Below are 9,624 nucleotides of genomic sequence, written 5' to 3'. Positions count from 1 at the left end.
CAAACCAGTGCGACAACCCTCGCACTGCCTCAAGTGCCAAACGCAAACATAATAAAGGTATTTATGTCTCGCAGGGAAGTTTTTTAATCTAAGACTTTTATGGTATGCTCTTTGCTGTTCAGTTGTGAGATCCTACTATATTATGATTGATGATTTTACAGCTTCATCAAAATGAATGTTGTGTTAGTTGAGCTTTAGAAGGCAAGTTTAGAGTTTGAGAGATTTCTTAACTGGTTTATTCTTATGGGAGCAATTAATGGAAGGTAGTACAATTCTAATGATGTTGTTCACATTTTTGATTCTGATGGTAATAATATTGCCCAATCTCATTATAAACATTTTCCAGGCAACAGTTCATCTAAATATAGTTTCTCTGCACTTATCACTGCTTTGCCCCATGAGAAAATCCTTTAGTATTTGCTTTTGTTATAAGAATATCACTTGTGTCTGCTAGCATGTTACTAGCTATCTATCAGACGTGATCAACATCCATTGTGTTTTATTTATCACTGTCAGAAATTTTCATTTCTACGGTTGTACCCTTTACCCTAGGGCTCTAGGCATCTTTAGCAAGAAGGGGGTAAACTTTTATGTTTGAAAACATGACCTAGTAATTTTTTTGTTCCAGTAAAGAATAATTTGACTAGAAGAGTCCCACAACCTTCTACGCTCACCAAATACTTATCTTGGCAGCCTTCATAGGATTGATCAAATACTACAGACAAAATGTCGGAAGAGATATACCATGTCTCTGGTTCCTCTTTGGTTTTATTTGCAAATGATTCATTGAGTATTTGTTCATAGTTGATGTTATTTACCATTACATTGAGTGTGAAAGGACACTTCATATCATTTGTAGTTGAAGGCAAGACATTGTTGTTTTGTTTCACCAATTTATGGTTGTGCATAACAAATGGTAATCATTGGGCTGCTTACATTGTAACTGTTGTAGTATTTGATAGGGCAGGTGATAACCCACAAGTATAGGGGATCGCAACAATTTTCGAGGGTAAAGTATTCAACCCAAATTTATTGATTCGACACAAGGGGAGTCAAAGAATATTCTCAAGTATTAGCAGCTGAGTTGTCAATTCAACCACACCTAGAAACTTAATATCTGCAGCAAGGTATTTAGTAGCAAAGTAATATGATAATAGTGGTAACGGTAGCAATAGTAATAGTTTTGGTTTTATAGTGATTGTAACAGTAGCAACGGAAAAGTAAATAAGCGAAGAACAATATATGAAAAGCTAGTAGGCAATGGATCAGTGATGGATAATTATGTCGGATGCGATTCCTCATGCAATAGTTATAACATAGGGTGACACAGAACTAGCTCTAGTTCATCAATGTAATGTAGGCATGTATTCCGAATATAGTCATACGTGCTTATGGAAAAGAACTTGCATGACATCTTTTGTCCTACCCTCCCGTGGCAGCGGGGTCCTATTGGAAACTAAGGTATATTAAGGCCTCCTTTCAATAGAGTACCGAACCAAAGCATTAACACATAGTGAATACATGAACTCCTCAAACTACGGTCATCACCGGTAAGTATCCCGATTATTGTCACTTCGGGGTTAACGGATCATAACACATAATAGGTGACTATAGACTTGCAAGATAGGATCAAGAACTCACAGATATTCATGAAAACATAATAGGTTCAGATCTGAAATCATGGCACTCGGGCCCTAGTGACAAGCATTAAGCATAACAAAGTCATAGCAACATCAATCTCAGAACATAGTGGATACTAGGGATCAAACTCTAACAAAACTAACTCGATTACATGATAAATCTCATCCAACCCATCACCGTCCAGCAAGCCTACGATGGAATTACTCACGCACGGCGGTGAGCATCATGAAATTGGTGATGGAGGAAGGTTGATGGTGATGATGGCGACGGATTCCCCTCTCCGGAGCCCCGAACGGACTCCAGATCAGCCCTCCTGAGAGAGATTAGGGATTGGTGGCGGCTCCGTATCGTAAAACGTGATGAGTCCTTCTCTCTTATTTTTTCTCCCCGAACACGAATATATAGAGTTGGAGCTGAGGTCGGAGGAGCGTCAGGGGGCCCACGAGGTAGGGGGCGCACCCCCACCCTCGTGGACAGGGTGTGGGCCCCCTGGCCTTGATTCTTTCGCCAGTATATTTTTTATATTACAAAAATAATCTCCGTTGATTTTCAGGTCATTCCAAGAACTTTTATTTCTGCACAAAAATAACACCATGGCAATTCTGCTGAAAACAGTGTCAGTCCGGGTTAGTTCCATTCAAATCATGCAAGTTAGAGTCCAAAACAAGGGCAAAAGTGTTTGGAAAAGTAGATACGAGGGAGACGTATCAACTCCCCCAAGATTAAACCTTTGCTTGTCCTCAAGCAATTCAGTTGATAAACTGAAAGTGATAATGAAAAACTTTTACAAACTCTGTTTGCTCTTGTTGTTGTAAATATGTAAGGCCAGCATTCAAGTTTTCAGCAAAGATTATGAACTAACCAGCATTCTAAAATAAATTGCTGGACGTGAGGAATTTATCTATTAATCATCTGCAAAAATAATTAACTAAATAGCACTCTCCAATACAAAAATGGCAGCAATTCTCGTGAGCGCTAAAGTTTCTATTTTTTACAGCAAGATCAAAAAGACTTTCCCCAAGTCTTCCCAACGGTTCTACTTGGCACAAACACTAATTAAACACAAAAAACACAACCAAAACAGAGGCTACATAAATTATTTATTACTAAACAGGAGCAAAAAGTAAGGAATAAAAATAAAATTGGGTTGCCTCCCAACAAGCGCTATCGTTTAACGCCCCTAGCTAGGCATAAAAGCAAGGATAGATCTAGCTATTGCCATCTTTGGTAGGCAATCCATAAGCGGCTCTCATAATAGATTCATATGGTAATTTAATTTTATTTCTAGGTAAGTGTTCCATGCCTTTCCTTAACGGAAATTGGAATCTAATATTCCCTTCCTTCATATCAATAATTGCACCAATCGTTCTAAGGAAAGGTCTACCAAGAATAATAGGATATGAAGGATTGCAATCTATATCAAGAACAATGAAATCTATAGGCACATAATTCCTATTTGCAACAATAAGAACATCATTAATATTTCCCATAGGTTTCTTAATAGTGGAATTCGCAAGGTGCAAGTTTAGAGAACAATCATCAAATTCACGAAAACCTAGCAAATCACACAAAGTTTTTGGGATCGTGGAAACACTAGCACCCAAATCACACAAAGCATAGCATTCATGATCTTTAATTTTAATTTTAATTGTAGGTTCCCACTCATCATAAAGTTTTCTAGGAATAGAAACTTCCAACTCAAGTTTTTCTTCATAAGATTGCATCAAAGCATCAACTATATGTTTAGTAAAAGCTTTATTTTGACTATAAGCATGAGGAGAATTTAGCACGGATTGCAACAAGGAAAAACAATCTATTAAATAACAATTATCATAATTAAATTCCTTGAAATCCAAGATAGTGGGTTAATTGCTATTTAAAGTTTTGACCTCTTCAATCCCACTTTTATCAATTTTTGCATCAAGATCTAAAAACTCTGAATTTTTGGGACGCCTTCTAACTAAAGTTGACTCATCTCCAGTCCCATCATTATCAAGATTCATATTGCAAACAAAGATTTAATGGGGGACACATCAATCATTTTTAGATCTTCATCCTTATTATCATGAAAACTAGAAGAACACGCTTTCACAAAGCAATCTTTCTTAGCACGCATCCTAGCGGTTCTTTCTTTGCACTCATCAATGGAAATTCTCATGGCTTTGAGAGACTCATTGATATCATGCTTAGGTGGAATAGATCTAAGTTTCAAAGAATCAACATCAAGAGAAATTCTATCCATGTTCCTAGCCAACTCATCAATCTTAAGCAATTTTTCTTCAATCAAAGCATTGAAACTCTTTTGCGAAGTAATAAATTATTTAATACTAGATTCAAAATCAGAGGGCATCTTATTATAATTTCCATAAGAATTTTTGTAGGAATTACCATAATTATTAGAGGAGTTACTAGGAAACGGCCTAGAATTAAAATTACCTCTATACGCGTTGTTGCCAAAATTGTTCCTACCAACAAAATTCACATCCATAGATTCATTATTATTTTCAATCAAAGTAGACAAAGGCATATCATTAGGATCAGTAGGAGCACTCTTATTAGCAAACAATTTCATAAGTGCATCCATCTTTCCACTCAAAACATTAATCTCTTCAATTGCATGCACTTTTTTACTAGTAGATCTTTCAGTGTGCCATTGAGAATAATTAACCATAATATTATCTAGGAGTTTGGTAGCTTCTCCTAAAGTGATTTCCATAAAAGTGCCTCCCGCGACCGAATCTAAAAGATTTCTAGAAGCAAAATTCAATCCGGCATAAAATTTTTGTATAATCATCCATAAATTCAAACCATGTGTAGGGAAATTACGTATCATTAATTTCACCCTCTCCCAAGATTGTGCAACATGCTCATGATCAAGTTGCTTAAAATTCATAATATCGTTTCTAAGAGAGATGATCTTAGCGGGAGGAAAATACTTAGAGATAAAAGCATATTTGCACTTATTCCATGAATCAATACTATTTTTAGGCAAAGACGAAAACCAAGCTTTAGCACGATCTCTAACCGAAAATGAAAATAGCTTAAGCTTAACAATATCATTATCCACATCTTTCTTCTTTTGCATATCACACAAATCAACAAAGTTGTTTAGATGGGTAGTGGCATCTTCACTAGGAAGGCCAGGAAACGGATCTTTCATGACAAGATTTAGCAAAGCAATATTAATTTCACAAGATTCTGCATCGGTAAGAGGAGCAATCGGAGTGCTAATAAAATCATTATTGTTGGTATTGGCAAAGTCACACAATTTAGTATTATCTTGAGCCATCGTGACAAGCAAGCAATCCAAAACACAAGCAAAGAAGCGAAGAAGCAAAAGAGGCAAACTGAAAAAGAGAAGGGGCACGGAAAAAGAGGGCGAATAAAACGGCAAGGGTGAAGTGGGGGAGAGGAAAACAAGAGGCAAATGGCAAATAATGTAATGCGAAGGATAGGAGTTGTGATGGGTACTTGGTATGTCTTGACTTGGCGTAGATCTCCCCGGCAACGGCACCAGAAATGGCTAGTTGCTGGGAGATCAAATCTGACTTGGTGTAAGCCTCCTCGGCAACGGCGCCAGAAATCCTTCTTGCTACCTCTTGAGCACTGCGTTGGTCTTCCCTTGAAGAGGAAAGGGTGATGCAGTAAAGCAGCGTAAGTATTTCCCTCGGTTTTTGAGAACCAAGGTATCAATCCAGTAGGAGACCACGCGCGAGTCACCTCGTACCTACACAAACAAATAAGAACCTCACAACCAACGCGATAAAGGGGTTGTCAATCCCTTCACGACCACCTGCAAGAGTGAGATCGGATAGAGATAATAATAATAAGATAAATATTTTTGGTATTTTTATGATATAGATTGAAAGTAAAGATTGCAAAATAAAATATATTGGAAAATTATATGATGGAGAATAGACCCGGGGGCCATAGGTTTCATTAGTGGCTTCTCTCAAGATAGCATAAGTATTACGGTGGGTGAACAAATTACTGTCGAGCAATTGATAGAAAAGGAATAATTATGAGAATATCTAGGTATGATCATGTATATAGGCATCACGTCTGTGAAAAGTAGACCGAAACGATTCTGCATCTACTACTATTACTCCACACATCGACCGCTATCCAGCATGCATCTAGAGTATTAAGTTCATAAGAACAGAGTAATGCCTTAAGCAAGATGACATGATGTAGAGGGATAAACTCATGCAATATGATGTAAACCCCATCTTCTTATCCTCGATGGCAACAATACAATACGTGTCATTTCCCTTTCTGTCACTGGGATCGAGCACCGCAAGATTGAACCCAAAGCTAAGCACTTCTCCCATTGCAAGAAAGATCAATCTAGAAGGCCAAACCAAACTGATAATTTGAAGAGACTTGCAAAGATAAACCAATCATACATAGAAGAATTCAGAGAAGATTCAAATATTTTTCATAGATAAACTTGATCATAAACCCACAATTCATCGGATCTCGACAAACACACCGCAAAAGAAGATTACATCGAATAGATCTCCAAGAGAATCGAGGAGAACTTTGTATTGAGATCCAAAGAGAGATAAGAAGCCATCTAGCTACTAGCTATGGACCCAAAGGTTTGAAGTAAACTACTCACACATCATCGGAGGGGCCATGGAGTTGATGTAGAGGCCCTCCGTGATCAATGCCCCCTCCGGCGGAGCTCCGGAAAAGGCCCCAAGATGGGATCTCTTGGGTACAGAAGGTTGCGGCGGTGGAAATAGGGTTTCGTGGTGCTCCTGGATGTTCTCGGGGTATATGGATATATATAGGAGGAAGAAGTAGGTCGGTGGAGCAACGAGGGGCCCATGAGGGTGGAGGGCGCGCCCAGGGGGTGGGCGCGGCCCCTGCCTCGTGGCCTCCTTGATTGTTTATTAAAAGTTATATTAATTTTCTTACTAAAAATACATTAGTTCTATTAATTCAACTAGTTCTTACTAAAACTAAACGGGTTCAACTAGTTTATTAATTTACTTACTAATTATTTTAAACACTTACTAAAAATAGTAAAAGAATACTTACTAAAATTAGGGAGGAGGGGAAGGGAGGAGGAGGAGAGAGGAGGAGGGGGAGGAGGCCGGTGGGATCGGAGGAGGGAGGGGGCGGGGGGAGGAGGGGGAGGGGCGGCTAGAGGAGGAGGAGGGAGGGGCGGGGGTGAAGGGGGAGGGGCGGCCGGAGGAGGAGGAGGGAGGGGGCGGCCGGAGGAGGAGGGAGAGGAGCGGTGGGAGGAGGGCGGCCGAAGGAGGAGGGGGAGGAGGGAGGAGGGAGTACATCGGCGAGGAGCAGCGTGGCGGCGGACCCCGTACGGGTTCGGCGCAGGCGAGAGCGAGTGAGGGAGTGACTGTCCAGGGTGAACCGCTCCAGGATAAGGTAAGTAAGTAGTAGCGCGTTTCAGAGAAACGCGCTACTACTACGGGATGTAGCAATAGCGCTGGTCAGTGGTACGCGCTACTGCTAAGTGGGGCTAGCCATCTGCGCCTAGTACAAATATAGCAGCATCGCGGTTTGGCGAAACGCGCTGCTGCCAAAGTAGTAGCAGTAGCGCGGTTTATTTAAAAACGCTACTACTAAGTAGCAGTAGCGACTTGTTTTATCCAGCGCTACTGCTAAGATGCTGTGTATAAGGTTTTCCCTAGTAGTGTCCCGTGGTAGCGGGGTCCTATTGGAAACTGAGGGATATTAAGGCCTTCTTTTAGTAGAGTACCGGACCAAAGCATTAACACATAGTGAATACATGAACTCCTCAAACTACGTTCATCATCGGTAAGTATCCCGATTATTGTCACTTCGGGGTTAATGGATCATAACACATAATAGGTGACTATAGACTTGCAAGATATGATCAAGAACTCACATATATTCATGAAAACATAATAGGTTCAGATCTGAAATCATGGCACTCGGGCCCTAGTGACAAGCATTAAGCATAGCAAAGTCATAGCAACATCAATTTCAGAACATAGTGGATACTAGGGATCAAACCCTAACAAAACTAACTCGATTACATGATAAATCTCATCCAACCCATCACCGTCCAGCAAGCCTACGATGGAATTACTCGCGCACGGCGGTGAGCATCATGAAATTGGTGATGGAGGAAGGTTGATGATGACGATGGCAACGGATTCCCCTCTCCGGAGCCCCAAACGGACTCCAGATCAGCCTTCCCGAGAGAGATTAGGGCTTGGCGGCGGCTCCGTATCGTAAAACACGATGAATCCTTCTCTCTTATTATTTTCTCCCCGAACACGAATATATAGAGTTGGAGTTGAGGTCAGAGGAGCGTCAGGGGAACCACGAGGCAGGGGGGTGCGCCCCCCAACCTCGTGGACAGGGTGTGGGCCCCCTGGCCTTGATTCTTTCGCCAGTATTTTTTATATATTACAAAAATAATCTTTGTTGATTTTCAGGTCATTCCAAGAACTTCTATTTCTGCACAAAAATAACACCATGGCAATTCTGCTGAAAATAGCATCAGTCCGGGTTAATTCCATTCAAATCATGCAAGTTAGAGTCCAAAACAAGGGCAAAAGTGTTTGGAAAAATAGATAGGATGGAGACATATCAGCAGGATATCTGATTAGAGCACACAAATAAGCACTAAAATGTACTGGATTGTTGATTTAAACTGAACAAGTCAATGTGAATAATATAATGATATATAGTTGAAAATATATAACTTCATATATCACTTCCTGTATTTAGTTTTTTTAAGAAGAAGAGGCTCCCCCCCCCACATACACACACTCCAAGTCAAATGGGAAAGCTGCATGTGATAGAGTAAAAACCCGATGGAAAGGATTCATCCTTTTCTAATGGTATGTATGCATCATTTTATACTTTTGCTATACATTGATGATAAAACTAAAAGTTCTAGTTATACAACCGATTGTCGTTCTGTGTCTTGCATATATTTCTTTCATGTATTATGTTCTCATAGGAGAAGGTAGCAAAGGAGGGAAGGGTGGGAAGGGCTCCGCATCAAATGCAAAGCCTGCAATATCAGATGCAGAACTAAAGCTTCAGCTTGGTCAGTTCCTTTCATTGAAATATCCTCTATTTTTCTAGAAGCTTATTTTTGTCATAGTAACCTTAATAGTAGTTAGAGTTTGGAAGTTTATGGAATTTCAGTAGACTCTTTACTTGAGAAGTTTTGTATAATGAGATTGTTAGTTTTACATCATTTGAAACGGGCACTCGTTTTATATCATGATTTTCAAAGGTCCTTTTTTTCTAAAAAAGGCAAGCTCATTCCCGCGTAAAAATTGGTTGCAGATATCTCTTCAAAATCTATATTGTTAATGAATTGTGAAGCAACAGAAATGTTGTAGAAAATTCAGGAACTTCTCCAAGTGCCATTGACCATAACTCTCACCATTATTTCAGCTAACGGTAGAAAATTCAAGGTTTGTTACACCTTATCCATACACAAACACCCTGAGTTTGTATTGACCTAGCTCCGCAATGGTCGTATCCACTTTGGAAATGGCCCCAACTTTAGATGGGGTGTTAGCAATGTGAAACTTCATCCTCCTCGTGTCAAGCACCAACATTTTTTCCGACCAACCCGACACCTAGTAGAAGCAGCCAGCCATGTATTGGCGCTGGGTGGACACATAAATTCACATCTGTGATAACAAGTTATGAACTAGAGTGCTCCATCTCAGGGTAGGATAGCTCGCCATTGTCTACTGCTAGAAATGAATACAAAAGAAACCATTGATGTCTACTACACAACCTTTCTTCTTGTAGACTCTATTGGGCCTCCAAGCGCAGAATTTTGTAGGACGGTAGCAAATTTCCTTCAAGTGGGTGACCTCAGGTTTATCAATCCATGGGAGACATAGGATGAAGATGGTCTCTCTTGAACAACCTGCAATCAAATGCAAGACATCTCTTGTGCCCCTAACACACCCAATACAATGGTAAATTGTATAGGTGCACTAGTTCGGCGAAGAG

This window comes from Triticum aestivum, chromosome 6A, assembly GCF_018294505.1.
Source record: "Triticum aestivum cultivar Chinese Spring chromosome 6A, IWGSC CS RefSeq v2.1, whole genome shotgun sequence".
Classification (NCBI taxonomy): domain Eukaryota; kingdom Viridiplantae; phylum Streptophyta; class Magnoliopsida; order Poales; family Poaceae; genus Triticum; species Triticum aestivum.
The sequence above is the reverse complement of the archived record's forward strand: the minus strand, read 5'-3'. Positions refer to the sequence as shown.